This window comes from Pipistrellus kuhlii, unplaced genomic scaffold, assembly GCF_014108245.1.
Source record: "Pipistrellus kuhlii isolate mPipKuh1 unplaced genomic scaffold, mPipKuh1.p scaffold_m20_p_45, whole genome shotgun sequence".
Classification (NCBI taxonomy): Eukaryota; Metazoa; Chordata; class Mammalia; order Chiroptera; family Vespertilionidae; genus Pipistrellus; species Pipistrellus kuhlii.
In genome coordinates this window covers 1,127,892-1,148,553 of record NW_023425546.1, presented here as the reverse complement: position 1 = coordinate 1,148,553, position 20,662 = coordinate 1,127,892, and the positions used below count along the sequence as shown (strand labels likewise).

The following is a 20,662-nucleotide window of genomic DNA, read 5'->3' as shown; positions in this document are numbered from 1 at the left end:
TTCCCCACTTCCCGCTCCAGTTCACAGCCTCTTCCCACCCACAGCCACACGGGCTTTCAGCTTTCTCTCCATGGGCTCTGGCTTTTCTTACTTCCCACATTTCTTGGCATTTTCTAGGAGAAGAGTTTTCAGTTGGTTCAGTCAGTCATATTGTCAGAAATAAAAATCTGCTGATTTGCCTGGCTGGCGTGGCTCCATGGTTGAGCGTCAACCTATGATCCAGGAGGTCAGGGTATGATTCCCCGTCAAGTCACATGCCCAGATTGTGGGCTCGACTCCCAGGGTGGGGCGTGCAGGAGGAAACCAATCACCGATTTTCTCTCCTCATTGATGTGTCTATCTTTCTCCCTGTACCTTCCTCTCTGGAATCAATACAGATATTTTACCTAATAATAGACAAACATGTAATTAACGATATCTCTGCTATATCCTCAGACAATTAGAGTATGCACATTAACCCAAGAAAGATGGTGGTTAATTTGCATATGTACCTGGGTCCTGGGAATATCTTTGGCACCCAGGTTACTCCAAGCTGGCCATTGAAGGGGTGGGGCCCCCCTGCCCATGCCTAAAGCCTTGGCAAGCCTAAAGCCTCGGGGGCCAAGCCAGCAATCAGAGGGAAGGGGAAAAAAATCAATGGAAACATATGCTCAGGTGAGGATAAAAAAAATAAAGAAAGAAATATCATATCCTTTGAAAAACACATCTTGAAAATGCCTAAAGAAAGTTGTCATTTTTTTCATGGTGAAGAGAATGGAGTCCATGTTGATAAAAATACCTTGGTGGCTGTGGTGACTGGCAGTGGCTGCAGCAGCAGGGTGATGGTGCTGGCACCTTCCCCTGATCAGCCCAGATGCCTCCCGCAGAGGAAGGTCAGACTGTGGCCTAAGCCTTCCATCCCCTGAGAGCTCCCAGTCTGTGAGAGTGGGGCAGGCTGGGCTGTGGGACCCCTCCCCAGTATACAAATTTTATGCACTGGGCCCCTAGTTCAAAAATAAATGCATACAAATCTGCTGGCTTTAATGGTTTGTCTGAAGGTCTGCCATCCCCTGTGGGCCTATCAGCATCTTGAGACATTACGCTCAGAGCTTACAAGCTTGTCTCTGCCACTCAATAGTGAGGCAGCCATGGGTAAGCTGTCTGATCTCTGTGTTTCAGTTTCCTGATCTAAAAACAGTGACAACATCAGCATCCACTGTTATGATGATTAACAGTAATAATATATGAAAAAAATTTCAAACAAAAAGCACACATAAACACTCATACATCTTGTTATTATTGTTAGGGAAGCACACAGCACTTAAGTGCTCAGCAAATATGTGTTGAATTCATTATTTTCCATTTTATAGCCTCAGTACTTAGCACTGGAAGATGGCACATCACAGGGCTCGATACATATTTAATGTGTTAATATGACTGGACTAGACAAGTGATTAAGTACACCAACATTTGTACCCATCTCCCTCCTGTCTGAGGTGAAGAGGTAATCCTCCCCTTCGCTGCTCTTCCTGTGCCCTTTCTCCTAAACTCCACCTTCCCTCCCTCCCTCTTCCCAGAATATAACACTCTCTCATTTCTCCCCTGTAAAGCACACCCGGTCCCCACACCCCACAGTCCTTTGATGTCTATCTCTTAATTGTGTATCCTGGCCTTTCAACCCAGTTCAGCTTCTGGACCAACTCTTTGCGGATCTCCGAGCCTGGCCCAGGAGCCACCGTTTCCTGCCCTAATTTCCAGACTTACCCATAAGCACCTCATGGTAACTGTCCGTTTACCAAAAGGATGGGAAGCATAGCTTTCTTCTTAGCATCCTGGTACCTAACACAGAGCCTGGTGCAAGTTAGGTCTGAGCTTGGCAAACACTGATTACATGAATGAATAGAAGTCAGTGACAGTACCCTAGCCACCGTGTTTATTATCCCCACCCCAAAGAATGAAAAGAAAGAGAAAAAGAGGAAGAGAGAATCTGAAACATGGAGCCTTCTTAAAAATGGAATAGAGTGAGGACAGAACTAGTGATGGACATTTTGCTTAGCTTTCATTTAGATTGATTAGGTTTAATAATGTTTTAATTGATTAGGTTTAATAATTGATTAGGTTTAATGGTGCAACCTCGTAAAAGTGACACTACTCTTGCCCTAGCTGGTCTGGCTCAGTGAATAGCACATTGGCCTACAGGCTGAAAGGTTCAGATTCAATTCCAGCCAGGGAACATGCCCAGGTAGCAGGCTCGATCCCCTGTAGGGGACGTGCAGGAGGCAGCCTGTCAATGGTTCTCTCTCATCATTGATATTTCTGTGTCTCTCTTCTTCTCTGAAATCAATAAAAAAATATTTTTTTAAAAAGCGGTATTACTCTTGTATTTCTCTCTAATGGGCCTCTGGCTGGAATTTCGATTTGGTTGGCATCAAAGCCAGTTTGCTCTTAAGGTGGATTCATTCTTTGCTTGAACCCCGCTGGCTGTTGGAGCCCTGGAGGGCAGCATGCTGTCTATTTTGCATCCAACTAACAATTAAGAGCAGGCAATGGGGGGCGAGTTTCAATACTCTGTGTGGCAAGAAAAGCCACAGTCATGCTGTCTTTGCACTTTGGATGCTGAAATCTTCCTGGGTAACAGCCACATCTAGAGACATATGAGCGTTTTCTTTTATTAGAATTATTTCCAAGGTCTATAAAATGTTTCCTTCTATAGGATGTTTATGACCCTCGTCTGTAAAACACATATTTTGAATCATATTTAGGGAAAAAGTTATTTTTTTTCAAAAAAAAAAAAAAAAGAATGGAAGGAAGGAAGGGAGGGAGGGAGGGAGGAAGGGGAAAGGGTTGATGGGATCATGTAGGTGAATCACATGGCTGTCCGAGTTTCTAGGTGAACAGAGCTTCATGGCTGCCTGATCAGCAGGCCTCGAGAGACGTGAGAAGGGCCAGGGACTGGGAAGGAGCTGCATAGCTCAATGAAAAGACATTTGGCAGAGGAGGAACTTCTAGGTTCAACTCCCTGCCCTACCAGCTTTAGCTACGGAGCCAATCTGGACCAACTAGTCTCTCCTAACCTCAGTTTCTCCATCTATAAAATGGTTATGGTATAATGGTTGTAGCACTGCTAAAGCCTTATTAGCTCCCAGGGTTTTATGAGAAATTGTGTGTGTGAGAGTGAATGGCAAAGTGAACCCAAGCATTGTTTAATGTTGTTATGATTTCTACCCTCTCTCTTCAGCTCCAAATCAATCCCCACCGTATGCTTGTTTTGGCCTGAAATGATATATCTGCTCCAGAGACAGTCTTATTGCATAAAATACAAAATTAAGCATAAAATAGAAAACTGCAAAATCCTGAAATTCATTTTAAAATTTTGTTTATTTTTAATTAATTTATTTTTTCTTCTTCAAAATTTTACTTTCCTAACTTCAGATCAAATTTCCACAACTGTGTTCTGGTCCATTTCCCGTCCTTGCTTGGCTTCCCCGAAAGGCAGTGCAGAGATCTGTGGGGCAGGGAGAGACCGTTCTAACAGTGCTGCATTTACTCCTTGTCCACAGGCAGCAGACTGGCAACTGGCCAGCAAAACGAGCTGCAGCAGTGCCCAGAAGGGCGGGCAGGCAAGCCAGGCTGCAGACTCTTCCATTTGTCAAGATCAGACCAGAGAAAATCTACTCCAACAGACATGAAAGTCTCTCCATTCTTCTCTTTCTGTTGCCGCAACATTTTTCTTCATTTAATTATCATTTCCTGTAGCTCCTCCGTCCTTGCTTAGCCCACCTCCGGTGACTGCACAGGCGGGCTGCAAATGCCGGGCGTGAGGAGCTCGTTTCCCCAGGGCTGGCCATTTCTGTTTCTGAGAGAGACAATGAGCTCCTCAGTTCTTGTCTGTTAGCAGCTGTAGGCACAGGGACTGGTGATTTTCTGGTGTCCTAGTGAGTTCATGCAGTTCAGTTTTCACTGCCTCCATCCTTCCAGCATCAACAGAGTCCACAGCAAGCACAATGCCGTCTGTGCGTCCGGTGTATGCCTTCCACAGTGGTACTAATTTCTCCTGACCACCTACATCCCAGAAGTGAAAAGTGACTGTTAGAATGTCCCAAGGTTACCTTAATCTTTCTGTGTTAAATCCTTTTGTAGGTGTGGTATCTCAAATTCATTGAACTGCAGCCTGTGTAATACAGCTGTTTCCAGTACAGTCCAAACTAGGAACAACAATGGGATAGGACTGCAGCAAAGGGGGCTGGGCAGGACAGAGGTTTGGTATGACAGTCTGGTCCCCAGTTCCAGGTGCAAATGTGTTCCAAACTGAATGCTTTCTTCTTTTCCCAGGGGAGCCAGCTACAAGACTGCTGACCAACCGTCTGCGTCTCGGCCAGTCTCAAGTGGGACTGGCCAATGTCAAGTGCTTGGTGTTTTGTTTTGTTTTGTTTTGTTTTGTTTTGTACAAGCACGGGGCAAGGTCAGAGAGGAGACAGGCTGACCCAGTGATGGGACCGAGAGAGAATTTCCCACTAAAAGGAAAAGCACATCCTCAGAAGAGATGACCGGAGCCAGAGCTGCTGTGCTTGTCCTCTGCTGAAAGCCAGCCTGCTTTCACCTGCTGTGGTTGAGGTCATGTACCCTCCACTGTCACCAGGGGGCTCTGTGGCACAGAACTTGGTAAGAGCTGTTGTTTATTTTGAGGAGAGAGAGAGAGAGAGAGAGAGAGAGAGAGAGAGAGAGAGAGAGAGAGAGAGAGAGAGAAAAGAAGAAGAAGAAGAAGAAGAAGAAGAAGAAGAAGAAGAAGAAGAAGAAGAAGAAGAAGAAGGGAGGAGGAGGAGGAGGAGAAGGAGGAGAAGGACGAGGAGGAGTTGGAGGAGGGGGAGGAGGAGGACGAGGAGAAGGAGTTCTTATAGAAACCGGTTTGGCTCAGTGGATAGAGCGTCAGCCTTTAGACTGAAAGGTCCCAGGTTCGATTTCGATCAAAGGCATGTATCTTGGTTGTGGGCACATCCCCAGTAGGGGGTGTGCAAGAGGCAGCTAACCGATGATTCTCTCTCATCGATGTTTCTAACTCTCTATCCCTCTCTCCGCCTCTCTGTAAAAAGTCAATGAAATATATTAATTAAAAAAAAGGAGGAGAAGAGGAGGCAGAGGAGGAAGATGAGAAGGAGAAGAGGAAGAAGAGGAGGAGGGGGTGAAGAGGAGGAAGAGGAGGAGGAGAAGGAGAAGAGGAAGAAAAGGAGGAGGAGGAGAAGAGCATCAACTTTGTCGTACTATGTGTTTATGCACTCATTGGTTGGTTCTTTTGTGTGCCCTGACTGAGAATTGAACCCACAACCTGGTGTATCAGGATGACACTCCAACCAACAGAACTGCTCAGCAGGGTCTGTGTTTGTTTTGCTAGTCATGCCCCCACTACTGTTCAGTGGCTGCCACCCTGGCGAGTGTTTCCATGGCTACTCCTGACTGACTGCAGACACTCCTTTGGGCCCAGCATCAAAGTGGAGCTCAGCCCTCAGGAAGCCCTGCTCAATGCATGGGGCTTGGTGTTGCCTGGAAGTGAGGGGGGATTTCTCAGCAACAACCACCTGGGATGGATGTTTTGGGTGGGATGCTAATAAACCTGGACCGTGTCCTGTTGGTTCCCAGCGGGGAGTAGAAGAGAGCAGCCAGGAGCTGAGGCTGGAGGCTTTGTGCGCCATGAAGCATCACAGACATTGTGGTGCTCCTGGTTCACAGTCCAGCCCCCGCACTTCCGCAGCCTCTCCGAGCGCCAGGCGAACAGCGGACACGAGGCTGACTCCCACCACCCACCCCTGCACCGCATGACAGCAGCGTGACGTAGCAACTCAGCCTGCACCAGAATGATTCTGATTACTCAGGTCAGGGGTCTGCTTACTATTAGCCCGTGTGTGTGTGTGTTTGTAGAGTTCATAGCTAAGCTTGTTTTTGACATGTTTTAAAAGTTGGGGGAAAATTAAGGGAATATTTTGTGACACATAAAAATCATATGACATTATTAATATCCATGAACAAAGTGTTTCTGAAACATGGCCATGCCCATGTGCCTACCTGTGGCTGCTTTTGTGCAACGAAGACCGTGTGAACCACAAAGCCTAACAAAGCCACTATGTGTGCTCTTCCCGAGAACGTTCGGCAGCTCCTGCTCTCCAACGATCACAGTAACCCGATGTCCTCACCTGAGTTTTCCTTGTACAAATCCAGGCAGCTGAACAGAGCCTGGGACCCCAGTGACAATAGCCATCCACGGTGGTTAGGAGCTGCAAACAGGCCCAAACAGACTTGCACAGAGAGGACTTTGCTGGTTCTCACCTCGCTGCTACACTTGAAAAAATGTGGTCCTGAAAGCCTGTGGCTGAGAGGGAGCCACTCTCAGGATCAGGAATGCGTGGGTAGAGGAGGGACAAGATGGGCACACCTGGGCCCTGCTGCCATCAGTGAGACACCGACCAACCAGTGGGATGCCACCCACCTGAAGACATTGGCTCGTTTTCTCTTTTTAAAAACATATTGCTGTTGATCTCGGAGAGGAAGACAGAGGGAGAGATAGAAGCATCAATGATGAGAGAGAGTCATTGATCGGCTACCTCCTGCACGTCCCCTACTGAGGATCGAGCCCACAACCCAGGCATGTGCCCCAACTGGGAATCGAACTGAAACCTCCTGACACTCAACCACTGAGCAACACTGGCCAGGCACCAATTAGCTTTCTTATTGAGTAAGCTGCTTTGGGTTTGGTCTTGTTACTTGCAGCCCAAAGTGTCTCTTAATCTGGCCACTTGACCCAAAAGTTCTCCTCTCCCCATGCCTTGCCCAGTGGTTCTATTCATCTTTCGTGCTTCCTAACGAGAAGAGGTGTCCTAGGAAGGCCATCTATGGCCACCTAGTCTACACAGTGTCCCTGTGCTTGACACTGTCCCTTCAGGGGCTGGGGCTTTTGTGAGGCGCGTGGCATGGCCAGTGCCATGCCTAACCCTGCCTCTCTCAGTCTACCGGCTTCATCACTGGCAAGGCTGAGTGTGTGTCTTTCTCCACTGCATCCTAAGCGTCTACACTATCAGTGATGCCTGGCAAGTGGGTGCTAACTACGGGGAGAAGCCCATGCATTCTCCAGCTTGCCTTGTGGAACACAGTGCCCCGAGAGCTATTATTGGGTGAGACCCCCACTGCACCCTCACTTTCCTATGCCGGCTGTAGACCCCATTTTCCTGCTGCAATGCTCCATCCCTGTGTCCTACATGGACTATCCATCTGATGTAGACTCAGTTACTAGTCAGCATTCCAGGTTGATGTTTAATTAATTTTCCCCCAAACAAAGCTCAGCGGTTTTACTCCCGAGCTTCTCAGACCTGTTCCAGTGCAGGGCCATGGGGGTCCTCGTTCCATGGGGCTAAGAGGGAGCTATAACATGCAGCGCTTCCCAAACTGTGCTGGCAATAGTACCGTTTTTTCTAAGTCAAGCAGAATCTTACTGGGCTCTATAGGTCTTGTGTGTTTCTTACAGCCCATGGAAGGCTGGCCAGAGGCTGTGGGGAAAGACAAAGGCAAAGCATGAAGAGGTCCTGGAACGGCTCCAGCATGAACTAGCCAGCTCGCGAAAGCACTCTCGGAACTCAGGGCCTGGGCCCTCGGGATGAGGAAAGTGAGGCAGAAAGCCAAAAGTGGGGGTGGCCTGAGGGGGTCCCAACTCTGTCTAGCTTACTGCACTGTCTGGGGCACAGGCCGTGCTGACCGAGCCTAAAGGACGCCTGGGCAGATGGGCCCAGAGGGTCTCCTGGCAGCCAAAGCAGGCCCGGCTGGCATCTCTGCTTGGCTGTTCCTCTGAGGCTAGAGCTGAACTCACCCCAGAAGCTCGGACTGATGACTCCGGAGACAATTCCTCTGGCTAGGGGGCACCATGGGGGATGCCACTCTCTGAGGGGTCCCCTCTTGGTTAAGATACCCGTCTCCACACTGTCAGGTTCATAAACTGAGCACCAGCGAGGCTGTTACCAAGAGCTGCCCAGGGAGTGTTCGGGGTGGGTGCCAGGCCTTGGGGTTCCTCCACTTTCTCTGGACGCAGCCAGTGAGGGTGGGAGTGGGGAACCTGCCCCCAAATCCAGAGGGAAGGACTCCCATTGCATCCGCGTTCCCGCCTTCAAATAGGGAGACTTGGTGCCAGCTCTCGGTGACTCAGGGCTCCATCCCCGAGGGAAAACCGGGCTTTGCATGCAGCACTCCTCTCTAGTGACCTTCTCATCCTGGAACCAAAACAATAGAAGCGCGAGATTTGGGAGTGTGAGGTGTCAGCACTTCCCCGAGCCTGGGAGCCATTTCTACTTACAGCTGCAGAGGTGGCCTCTGCCGAGAAACAGGCCGGTGCCAATCCCCGAGGCCTCTCTGGGCCAGGTGCCACCTTGGTACTTTCCACCCAGAAGTAGTTTGTCTCCCGAGCCTTGGGGAGACCGGAGAACCGCTGTCCCTATTTCAGAGAGGAGCCTTGGGGCCTGAGGAAGGGAGGCCCGGCCCAAAGTCACACCAGAGAGCGGAAAGCTGGGGGGAGAGGGGAGTTTCGCAAGAAGCTCATTGTCCTTCCAGAAGGCCAGCACCTTCCAGAAAGCCGCCAGCATAAGTGGTGACAGAAGACAACACCGGCCCTGCCTGCCCCTGGCCTACCTCCTCCGGCCTGCCTCCCCAGGCTGCCTCCAGCACGGAGGTCTGTCTTTCTGCAGGCCTGGGGCCCTGGTGGCCAGGGCACGCCTTCCTGATGCTGTGGCTGTGCCACCAGGGCCCAGACACTTGTGGGCTATTGACAAGACACGTGAGCTCTCTGCGTTCCCTCAGGACAGACTCCTGCCCCTCCTTCCAGAGCAGCAGCATCAGCTCCTGGACTGCTGTCCAGGCCAGAACGCAGCTATGCACAGTGGGGTGGAGGCTCCCAGAGGCAGGGAGCACAGGGCTGAGGGTTCAGGCTGCGTGGCCAGCAGAGAAGTTGCCAGGGCAACCCTGCATGGCCCCAGCCACGGTGCCAGGGCCCAGAAGCTCCACGGAGCTTTCCTCCTGCTTCTTCCATAAGAAGAATATCTGGGGTCTCAGTCAGAGTTTGAGCCAGGTGCCCACTGCAGAGCATGGGAAGTCTGGAGGCCCATGGGTGCGGCTCTCAGGGTCCCTTTGCAGGAGGGTCTAAGAGGCCTAGGAGGGAAAATGGGGCCTGAGAGAAAATGGATGATGGTCATCTTAGTTGAATAATTTAAGAACTGCAGGAAGAGAAATTATTTCAAGGTAGCATGAGGCATGTAGCGCACACAGCCTTGGAGAGAAATCCAGGAGAGAGTGCAATCCAGACCCACCAAGCAAAGGGAGAGGCTTTCCTTAGGACACTGGGCACAGGGCAGCCACTCCCGCTCTGCGCAACCGACTGGCCCAGAGGCCTGGGACTGTGCTAGCCACAGAGGACTTGGGGGTCAGGAGTCAGAGAGATCAGGAGCCACGGGACCCACAGAGGGCCTGGCAGCAGGTGGGGCTGTGCATTTTGCAGGAGGATGGGGTATGGCATGTAGAGTCGGCAGATAGCGAGTGTTTGAAATTACACTTTCAACTGGCATTCCTCCAGCTGGTGTGGCCTGGAGAACCCAGTGCCCATGAGCAATGCCAGGCCCTGCTCTGGGTGGGCCAGGTGACAAGCACTTTACCACCTGGCTCATGGCAAACACTGAGTTTGCACTTGGTGTGTCGGGTCAGGCCTGCCACCCAGGACACGGAGCAGAGTCCATGATGCTGGAGGAGAAACACCTCTGTCCTAATTCCAATTCAAGCAACTAATGATTGTCACTGGGACAGGTCACTCAGCCTCCCCACGTAACAGCTTCCTCACCTGGAGACAGAGGCAACAATGGCTCACCACCCAGACATCTGGATTAAAGACGATAGACTGTCCTGTGCACAGGCAGCAGCAGAAGCTTCTGAGCCAAGTGCCCACGGGAGGACAGGACTGGAGGGGGATGTGGCCCTGGAGCTCTGCCAGCACGGAAAGGGAGCCAGCAGGGGCTCAGGGCCGTCAGGAACAGTGTACTTCCCTAAGGAGCTTTCTCTGCTCATTTGATCAGTAAACCCTGTTTGTTTGTTTAACATATTTTTATTGATTTCAGAGAGGAAGGGAGAGGGAGAGAGAGATAGAAATGTCAATGATGAGAGTCATTGATCAGCTGCCTCCTGCACACCCCACACTGGGGATTAAGCCTGCAACCCAGGCATTTGCCCTTGACTAGAATCAAACTGTGAGCTCCTGGTTTCTGGGTCAATGCTCAACCACTGAGCCACACCAGCTGGACAGTGAACCCGTTTTAAAAAGCAGAGTTAGCGCTTCTTTCCCAGGGTCTGGCCCTCGGCTCAGCCCGTTGGCTGACTAATCCCTTTGGGTTCCTCACCGCAAAGGCAGGCTCTCTCCTATTTGCTCCTCCATCTCCAGGGCAAAGAGCCTAATAACTGCTGTCCAATGGAAAGACTGTGAGCCTTTGTCCTGACCAGCTCCCATGGACCCCAGCCCAGGTTAATGTAATTCCCGTGCAATCGACACTGGCAGCTTCCTGAATGCAGACATCTTGTTCCAAAAGAACACCATCAAGAAAGGTAAAGACAGCCCACACAATAGGAACGAATATTTGCAAACCAGATATGTAAGGGACTTGTTTCTGAAACATGTAAATAACTCTTACAACTTAATAAAAACACAAATAGCCCAATTAAAAATGGGCCAATGATCTGAATAGATATTTTTCCAAAGAAATTATACAAGTGGCCATCCGCAGCCATTAGGGAAACGCAAATCAAAACCACATAAGATAGGATGTGAAGAAATACAATCCTGGTGGGAATGTAAAATGATCCCTTTGATAAAACAGCCTGGCAATTCCTCAAAAAGTTAAACACAGGCTTAGCGTGTACCCAGAAGTTTCACTCCGAGGAAGACAGCCAAGAGAAGCAAGGCATGCCCACACACAGTGTGTGTATGGACATTCAGAGCCTAATGTCCACACTCGCTGAAAAGTGAACAAAACCTCGCTTCTCTATGAACTGATGGATGAATAGATGAGACGTGGCAGAGCCATACCGTGGAGGACCACGCAGCCAGGAACAGGGAGCGCTGATGGCCTCCAATCATTAGCCTTGAGAACGTGGCTCCATGTGAGAGAAGCAGGCCCAGGAGACCACATGTGGCACCATGCCACTCATAGAAACATCCGGAATGCATAGGTTCACAGACACAGAGTGCAGGTCACTGGCTGTCAGAGGCCAGAGGGGAGGAGGGTTGAGGAGCTATAGCTGAAGGTACAGGATGTGCTTTTGGAGGTGAGGAAGATGTTTTTGAAGCGATGGAGGTGGTGGTTACACAGCTCTGAATGTTCTAGAATCCACTGAATGATTTGTTTGAAGTAGGTGAGCTGTATGGTATGTGAAGCATGTCGTACCAAAGCTGGTGACAGTAAGACAGAACAACAACAAAAGAGCCCGATTCAGATGTGTGCATCTTCCTGACTTCTGAGGCTCAAGCTTCTAACTTTGGAAACAAAAGTCTGAGTGTCACCTCATCTGTCGAATTCCCTGCCACACTGAAAAGAGACTTGGGTGTGGAGTAACTACTCAGCACGTAGTTGTTGAACTGCAAACGATAAGGTGGCAAATGTGAAAACAGGCAGTGGGGCCTCGCTGAAGCGCAGTGTTGCCAGGCAACACCATCCTGGCCTCTGGGCGGAACTGCTGGCCCATCTTACTCCGTCTGGCTGCAGCTGTTAGGTCTGCTGCAGCAGAGCCAGGCCCGAGCCCATGGCCTACCTGAGGCCGAGGGAGGTGGCTGCATACAGTATTAGAGTGGCTGTGTACAGTATTAGAGTGGTTGTTACAGTATTAGAGTGGTTGTTTACAGTATTAGAGTGGCTGTGTACAGCATTAGAGTGGCTGTGTACAGCATTAGAGTGGCCGTGTACAGCATTAGCGTGGCTGTGTACAGCATTAGAGTGGCTGTATACAGTATTAGAGTGGCCGTGTACAGCATTAGAGTGGCTGTGTACAGCATTAGAGTGGCTGTGTACAGCATTAGCGTGGCTGTGCACAGTATTAGAGTGGTTGTTACAGTATTAGAGTGGCTGTATACAGTATTAGAGTGGCCGTGTACAGCATTAGAGTGGCTGTGTACAGCATTAGAGTGGCCGTGTACAGCATTAGCGTGGCTGTGTACAGCATTAGAGTGGCTGTATACAGTATTAGAGTGGCTGTGTACAGCATTAGAGTGGCTGTGTACAGCATTAGAGTGGCCGTGTACAGCATTAGCGTGGCTGTGTACAGCATTAGAGTGGCTGTATACAGTATTAGAGTGGCCGTGTACAGCATTAGCGTGGCCGTGTACAGCATTAGAGTGGCTGTATACAGTATTAGAGTGGCTGTATACAGTATTAGAGTGGCTGTGTACAGCATTAGCGTGGCCGTGTACAGCATTAGAGTGGCTGTGTACAGCATTAGAGTGGCTGTGTACAGCATTAGCGTGGCCGTGTACAGCATTAGCGTGGCTGTGCAGTATTAGAGTGGCTGTATACAGTATTAGAGTGGCTGTGTACAGCATTAGCGTGGCTGTGCACAGTATTAGAGTGGCTGTATACAGTATTAGAGTGGCTGTATACAGCATTAGAGTGGCCGTGTACAGCATTAGCGTGGCTGTGTACAGCATTAGAGTGGCTGTATACAGTATTAGAGTGGCTGTGTACAGCATTAGCGTGGCCGTGTACAGCATTAGCGTGGCTGTGTACAGCATTAGAGTGGTTGTTACAGTATTAGAGTGGCTGTGTACAGCATTAGCGTGGCCGTGTACAGCATTAGAGTGGTTGTTACAGTATTAGAGTGGCTGTATACAGCATTAGAGTGGCCGTGTACAGCATTAGCGTGGCTGTGTACAGCATTAGAGTGGCTGTGTACAGCATTAGAGTGGCTGTGTACAGCATTAGAGTGGCTGTGTACAGCATTAGAGTGGCTGTATACAGTATTAGAGTGGCCGTGTACAGCATTAGAGTGGCTGTGTACAGCATTAGAGTGGCCGTGTACAGCATTAGAGTGGCTGTGTACAGCATTAGCGTGGCTGTGTACAGCATTAGAGTGGCTGTATACAGTATTAGAGTGGCTGTGTACAGCATTAGCGTGGCCGTGTACAGCATTAGCGTGGCTGTGTACAGCATTAGTGTGGCTGTGCACAGTATTAGAGTGGCTGTATACAGCATTAGAGTGGCCATGTACAGCATTAGAGTGGCTGTATACAGAATTAGAGTGGCCGTATACAGCATTAGAGTGGCCGTATACAGCATTAGAGTGGCTGTATACAGCATTAGAGTGGCCGTATACAGCATTAGAGTGGCTGTGTACAGCATTAGCGTGGCTGTGCACAGTATTAGAGTGGCTGTATACAGCATTAGAGTGGCTGTATACAGTATTAGAGTGGCTGTGTACAGCATTAGCGTGGCTGTGTACAGCATTAGCGTGGCTGTGCACAGTATTAGAGTGGCTGTATACAGCATTAGAGTGGCTGTATACAGTATTAGAGTGGCTGTGTACAGCATTAGCGTGGCCGTGTACAGCATTAGAGTCGCTGTGTATAGTATTAGAGTGGCTGTGCTGGGGGAGGGGTGCTGAAGACTGGCATCTAACGAGCAGCGTGTCCTAAAGCTCACTAGGCTTTCACATGGAGCAGTGCTGCACCCTGCCCCTCCCAGCTCTTCCTGTGCAGACAGGGGGCGCTAATGGCCTTCCACCCGTGCGGGCGGGGCTCTTCCTCCTTCCCTCCCTCCAGATGCACTGCACCCAGCTCAGTGGCAGGAGTGTCCACTCAGAAGTGAGTCCGTTCTCAGTCTCCATCGCACTGTCCACCCAGGGCCTGTCAACACAGACCACTCTTTCCTCAGCTTCCAGAGGGTCCCACTGCCTGGGCCCCTGCCCCTGACGTCTCCTCCTCTCCCTCCTTGCTGATTCCTCCCATCTCTTTGGTCTCTCCGTCTCAGGGTGCCCAGGGCATCGACTGTGGCCCTCTTTCTCTATCTACCCCGGCCCAGCCTCCAGCTTCACATGGGACCACGAGCTGATGACCTCAGTCTCCATCTCCAGTAGAACCAGCCGCTATAAGTCCAGACTTCCTCCCCAGTGCCCACTGCTCCCGGCATCTCCGAGCGAAAGTAATGGCTGCACCAGCCGTCTCCTGGCCTGTTACTGCGAGGGCCAGCTCCAACCTTGCAAGCAAACCCTGTAGTCACGCTTGGCTCTCAAGCCTCAAGTCTACACCACCAGGAATTTCTCTTGGCTTTGCCTTCAAAGTCTACCCTCTTTGGGCTTCTCAGCAGCCACAGCTGGTGCCAGCCCCTCGACCTCCCTGAGTGACTGACAACCTCCGAAACAGGTCTCCCCGCCCCCTTGCTGCCCCCGCAGCCTATCCTCAGGACAGCAGAGGGGTCCCTTCACCATCCAAGTCAGACCATGACCTGCCTCACTCAGATCTTCCAGTTTAACCTAAAAAACCCAGAGGCTTGACCCTCAGACCCACACTCAGACCTCCGCTTCTCCGCCTTCGCTCAGCGTGGCTGTGTCCTGAACCCCAGGCCGGTGAGGCGTTCCCCAGCCACCTCTTTCCCTTGGCTTTTCCCCGCTTAATTTTCCTCCTTACTACTCATCCCTGGCGCCCGCCCCCCCCCCCCCCCACACACACACGCACACACACACAAACGATTATTGCTCATGTTCTTCATGAGGCAAAGATTCTGGTTCTTTTTAGTTCACAGTTTATGTCCAGGACCCACAACAGAGCCTTGTCCACGCAGGCACTAAACACATATTTGTTCAATGAATGAATGAGTGAATGAATGAATGAGCCAAGGTGGAAGCCCTGGCATAGACCCTACCCTTGAGGGGAGTGTGGAGGCCACAGTAGAGAGCAGTGGCCAGGAGTCCCAGTGCTCCAGGGCGACCCCTGGAGGAGGCAGTTTGACTTCAACTCTGCAGGAGAGTATGGACAGTGGGCAGTGCCTTGCCCCCTGTAGTCCTAGGTCACGGCCATGGTGAGGTTTAAGCAGCTGCTTCTGCTGGTATTGGGTGGCAGTGAGGAGAATAACGCGTGAGATGCAGGGGTGCTGGCATGTCCTCACCCCTCTCTCCATGCCTTGCCCATGAGCAGCAGACAAAACAGGAAGTCTTTGCAGAGCTAGGCAGGGCTCTCCCAGTTTTGCATGGCAAGGAAAGGGATGGGCTATGTATTAGAGCCTGGCCTGGCAGCCTCGCCAGGCAGATGGGCACCAGCAGCCCCTCGCCCTGACTACCAACATGCGTTGCCAATACCCAGCACTGTGTGGGCTGACGGTGGGCTCCTGAGAGCTGTGTCCTCCTGACCCAGGACGCTGGAGTTGAGCCAGTCTCAGGCTCCTCAGAGCAGCAGGAGGCCCGGGAGGGGGTGCAGGCAGGTGATTTGCAGGGCAGGCTGCTGAGCTGGCAGCACAGGAATCTGCAGAGAAAGGGGAGTGAAGGCCACATGCTGTGATGAAGGCAAACTGCTCTCCAAGGTCAAGTGCAGAACAGAGGGGGGGGGGGGGATGAGGTTGTGCGAACATTACCAGGAGGTGGGTGTCCAGAGCAAAGGCAGCAGGAGGGGAAAGGCACCTGGCACGGAGCTCTCACGACGGCAGCTCCTGCACACCTCAGCCAGCCTCAGGCAGCCTCAGGCAGCCGCAGTCCAACGCAGCCCACAGACAAAAGCCCTGGGTTCAAACAGGCCAAGGCCTTTGCCGAGGCCACAGTCAGCACAGGCACAGCAGACTGGGCCCCACGTTTCTCTAACTCCAACCCGTAATTCTTGACAGGAACCAAGGGGGCCTTCTGGAAACTTGGGGGACATTTTTACCTGCACATATAGTAATGCCCAGGCATGTATGGATTGGAATGCATTTTATGCTATTTTATTTTAATTTATCCTTGATATTACATTTAGGACATTGTGTGTGTGTGAGTGTGTGTTTATTTTTATTGTTTAAGTTTTTACAAATAGTAGTACATATGTCTCATTTTCCCTCCCCATTGACCTTTCTCCAGCCTTCCCTATCCCCCAGCACATGCCCTCACCCCTCTCTCCATGCCTTGCGTCCATTGGTTATGCTTATATGCACGCATACAAGTCCTTCGGTTGATCTCTTACCACCATCCCCACCACTCCCCAGCCTTCCCAACTGTAATTTGACAGTCTGTTCGATGCTTCTCTACCCCTGTGTGTATCTTTTTGTTCATCAGGTTATAATGTTCTTTATTATCCATAAATTAATGAGATCACGTGGTATTTTCTCCAACTAGCTTATTTAATTTAGCATAATACTCTCCAGTTCCATCCATGATGCTGCAAATGGTAAGAATTCCTTCTTTTTTATAGCTACATAATATTCCATTGTGTAGATGTACCATAGTTTTCTAACCCATACATCTGCTGATGGGTATTTAGGCTGTTTCCAAATCTTAGCTATTGTAAATTGTGCTGCTACGAACATACGAGTGCATATAACCTTTCTGATTGGTTGTCCATTTTGTTGGAATAGAGTTGTTCATAGTATTTTTTTCATAATCATTTGTATTTCTGTGGGATCGGTGGATATCTAACCTCTTTCATTTCTGATTTTGTTTATTTGGATCTTGGTGAGCCTGGTTCATCAATCTTATTTATCCTTTCAAAGAACCAGCTCTTGGTTTTATTGATCTCTTGTATATTTTTTGGTCTCTATGTTGTTTATCTCCACTCTGATCTTTATTATTTCCTTCCTTCTGTTTATGCTGGGCTTTTCTTGTTGCTCTCTTTCTAACTCTTTGAGTTGAAGGGTTAGATAATTTATTGTTTCTTGTTTTTTGAGGTAGGCTTGTAGAGTTATGAACTTTCCTCTCAAGACTGCTTTCACTGTGTCCCATAGATTTTGGATTGCTTTGTTTTCATGGTCGTTTGTTGACATGATGCTTTTTATTTTTCCTTTGATCTCTCTGGAAACCCAGTCATTGTTTAATATCATGCTATTGAGCCTCCAGGTGTTTGAGTTTTTTAAAATTGTTTTTATTGTAGTTGATTTCTAGTTTTATACCATTGTGATCTGAGAAGATGCTTGATATGATTTCTATCTTCTTAAATTTGAAGAGATTTTGCCCATGACCCAATATATGGTCTGTCTTTGAAAATGACCAATGTGCACTTGAGAAGAATGTATATTCTGTGGCTTTGGGGTGAAATGTTCTGAAGATGTAAATTAATTCCATTTGATCTAGTGAGTCATTTAGAATTGATGTTTCAGCAAAGATTTTTTGTTTGGAAGGTTTGTCCAATGGTGATAGTGGGGTATTAAAGTCCCCTACTATGACTGTATTGCTGTCAGTCTCTCCCTTGATATCCTCCAGGAGTCTCTATATATATATATTCCACATAGCCAGGGATCAGGCTCAAGGAGGCTCCTGCAGCACAGAAGGGTCCTCAAACCCCCATATACTCTGGTTCTCAAACTGTGCTCCCTGGAACATGACCCTCAGGGGACATGGTTGGGTTTGGGCATGGGGAGGATAGGAGCCTCCAAGTCCCTGATGTCCTGAGAAGAGTGGGTCCCTTCTCACCAGTTGGGATCCAGTGAGTGATTTTATTTGAAGAGAAGGTTTAACCACTAACAGGAAGTTTGGAGACCACTGACCTTGTCTGATCATCTCACTTTAAGGTGAGGCCTCCAGGACTCTCCAAGGGAGAAGAGTTTGTCTCAGCTCACATCGTAGACAAATGACCAAGCTAGGACATGAGCCATTGTATCTTGACATTTAGGCCACTTTCCAATCCCTCACGCTCCCCAGTTATTTGAACTGCTGCTAATAATGTCCTTCCAGCAGCCCCTCCCCCCGAGTCAGACCTGCACAGGTGTCACCATGTATAGTCACATGTCCTGCTCCCACAGGCCCTGCTGGACAGCCACCTGGTCACCTGGTGCAATCCCAGGACCTTTACAGGAGAGGGAAAGTCAGCTGGAAGGAGATGGTGCCAGTACACCTGTCTCTGAGCTCAGTCTGCCTGTCCCCTGGGTGCGCTGGTCCCCAGGGGTGCTGAGGATGCTATGGGGCTGCCTTCTGCCTCAGCCACAGCAGTTGCCATGGGGGACATGGAGACACCTTACTTTCTCCTTCATAACCACCGCCTGCTCTTTCCCATCAGTGACCACACCCTACTAAGGTGACCTCCAAAATGACATTTACTCCCTCTTCCTTCCTCTACCTTCTCCCTCAGAGAGGCCCAGGCCTCCTCGCTGCTCTGATGTCAGCTATTTTCCATATCCACTGCACTCTCCAAGGACTGGACACGTACCAGAGCTCAGCAGGTAGTTACTGAAAGGATGAATGGTCTGGCCGGCTTGGCCCAGTGGTTAGGCATCAACCTATGAGCCAGTGGGGTCACAGTTTGATTCCTGGTCAGAGCACATGCTTGGGTTGCAGGTTCATCCCCAGTGTGGGGCATGTGGGAGGAAGCCAATCAATAATTCTCTCTCATCACTGATGTTTCTATCTCTCTGTCTCTCCCTTCCTCTCTGAAATCAATAATATATATATATATATATATATATATATATATATATATATATATATATACATATATATATATATATATATATATATATATATATATATATTTTTTTTTTAAAAGAAAGGATGGATGAATAAATGGATGGATGGTTCGAGGGATGGATGGAAAGATTACTGCAACAATCTCTGAATTGACCTCTCTTTTCAAAATTTGGTCCTGTTTAATAGGCCCTCCATCCTACCACTAAGACGACTTACATAAAATGCAAATTACCAAGCACTCTCCTTTCTTAAAACCCCTTCAGACTCTCAAACAATGCTTAAGCTCCCTCGTCTGGCCCAGGGTCTCCATGGTGTGGCTGGGTCCCCTCCAGCCCTGCCTCCTGCACTCCCTCTCTGCCCTGTGACCTTCCCCGCCATGTGGCCCACTTCCACTCTTGTAAACCCGCTCAGAGGACAGCTGCCTGGAGAGCCTCTGGCCTCTTCCCATTCCCGCTGGTGGGCACCTGGCCGCTGGGTCCAGACGGCACACCTCCATCCATAGGTGCCACCCGAGTGGCACAGTCTGTGCTGTTATTCTGTCCACTCCCCAAAACCGAGCCCCATGCCTTCTCCTCTCTGCCCCCGACACCAGGCCCAGCACAGTCCAGCACAGCAGCTGAGGTGCGTTTTCAGTTCAGCAAAGGTGTCCTCCCCGCCGCGCCCCCCCCCCCCCAAGGCCTACTTCCTGAGAAGCAGGAACATGATGCGGGTGTACAAAGGCTTCTCTGAGTCATCACAGCCTTGGAAATTCTATTCCCAATGCTGAACCTCGGTTTTCTTAACTGCAAGGAGGGGGCAACAGCACGTCTCTGACATGTATGTGCAGATTCATGGAGGTAATGTGTGTGAGTGTTCTGCACAATGCCTGCCACGTCATGGGGCTCAGCCCTGTGGGTTCCTTCTCCCTCCACCCCAAACCTTCCCAACCTTCGCTTCTGTAAAGTCAGGAACCCCTGGCCCCAAGCAACACCTGGGACCGCCTTCATGAGCAAAGCCCCTTCCTGGGGGTGGGGAGCTCCAGGCAGATGACCTGGGACCCGGAGGCAAAGGCAGCCTGAGGAGCACAGGAAGGAGTCGCCCACAGCTCACTCCTGGTACACTCTCTGGGACATAGGCCTCTCGCTCTCAGGAGAAGCCAAGGCAAGAGGCTGAGTGTGAAGGAGGGAGGCTGACAACCATGAAGGGAGCAGAAGTCCTAACGTTAAGGGGCTAACGGCTCCTCATCTGTGGCCCAGAGCAGCAGCACCACGAGGACATGGCACACCCGCCCCTCCCTGAGCCAGAGCCAACGGAGGAGGGAAGAGTCAGTCCAGCCACCAACAGAAGAAATGCCTGGAACCAGAATAGGAAAGTGAAATCTGAGCCTGGGAGCACTGGCTGGCAAGGAAGGCAGAGGAAAAGCATCTGGTGTTGGTGCGAAGCCCGGTTCCCCACCCGTGGTCTCCGTTTGGTGACCCCTCCTGCCCGCTCAGAGGTGCCTGGACCGCCTCCCCCCTTCCCCCTCCTCACCGAGCTGCTGCTCCAGGGCCTCCGACTCCTAATGGTCGGGTATCGGCTCTGGCTGCCCAGCCACCAGCACCCATGTTCGCATTCACTCTGGAAATAAGGAGAGGTGGGTACAGCCAGCTCCTGGTGGGGTGCCATCTCCGATGGTGGGAACATGAGACCAAGATCTCAAGTCTGAGCACACGTGGCTTCCTAGGTTCGTAGTGGCCAGACCAGGAGGAGCTACGTCCTCTGGGGGAACAAACGTGCTTAAACCCTCTCCCACACAGGCCCCACTGAGCTGGGCATCCGATGCTCACAAACATATTTTTTTAAACTGATTTCACTCAGAAAGGGAGAGGGAGAAAGAGAGACATCAATGATGAGAGAGAATCATTGATTGGCTGTCTCCTGCATGTCCCACACTGGGGATCAAGCCCACAACCCGGGCATGTGCCCTGATTTGGATCGAACTTGGGACCCTTCATTCCATAGGCTGATGCTCTATTGACTGAGCCAAACCAGGCAGGGCCCACACACATCTGAATACATGCTCAACAGTGAGCAT

At 50.2% G+C, this 20,662-nt stretch overlaps 1 protein-coding gene and 1 pseudogene across 2 annotated transcripts in view; both read right to left on the bottom strand.

Annotated features, from left to right (window-relative positions):
- The window catches only part of GRIK4 (glutamate ionotropic receptor kainate type subunit 4), a 187,246-nt gene that overhangs the window by 134,680 nt on the left and 31,904 nt on the right, over positions 1–20,662 (bottom strand). The gene's annotated exons all lie outside the window — the stretch shown is intronic.
- On the bottom strand, positions 3,375–20,253 carry LOC123651299 (annotated as a pseudogene).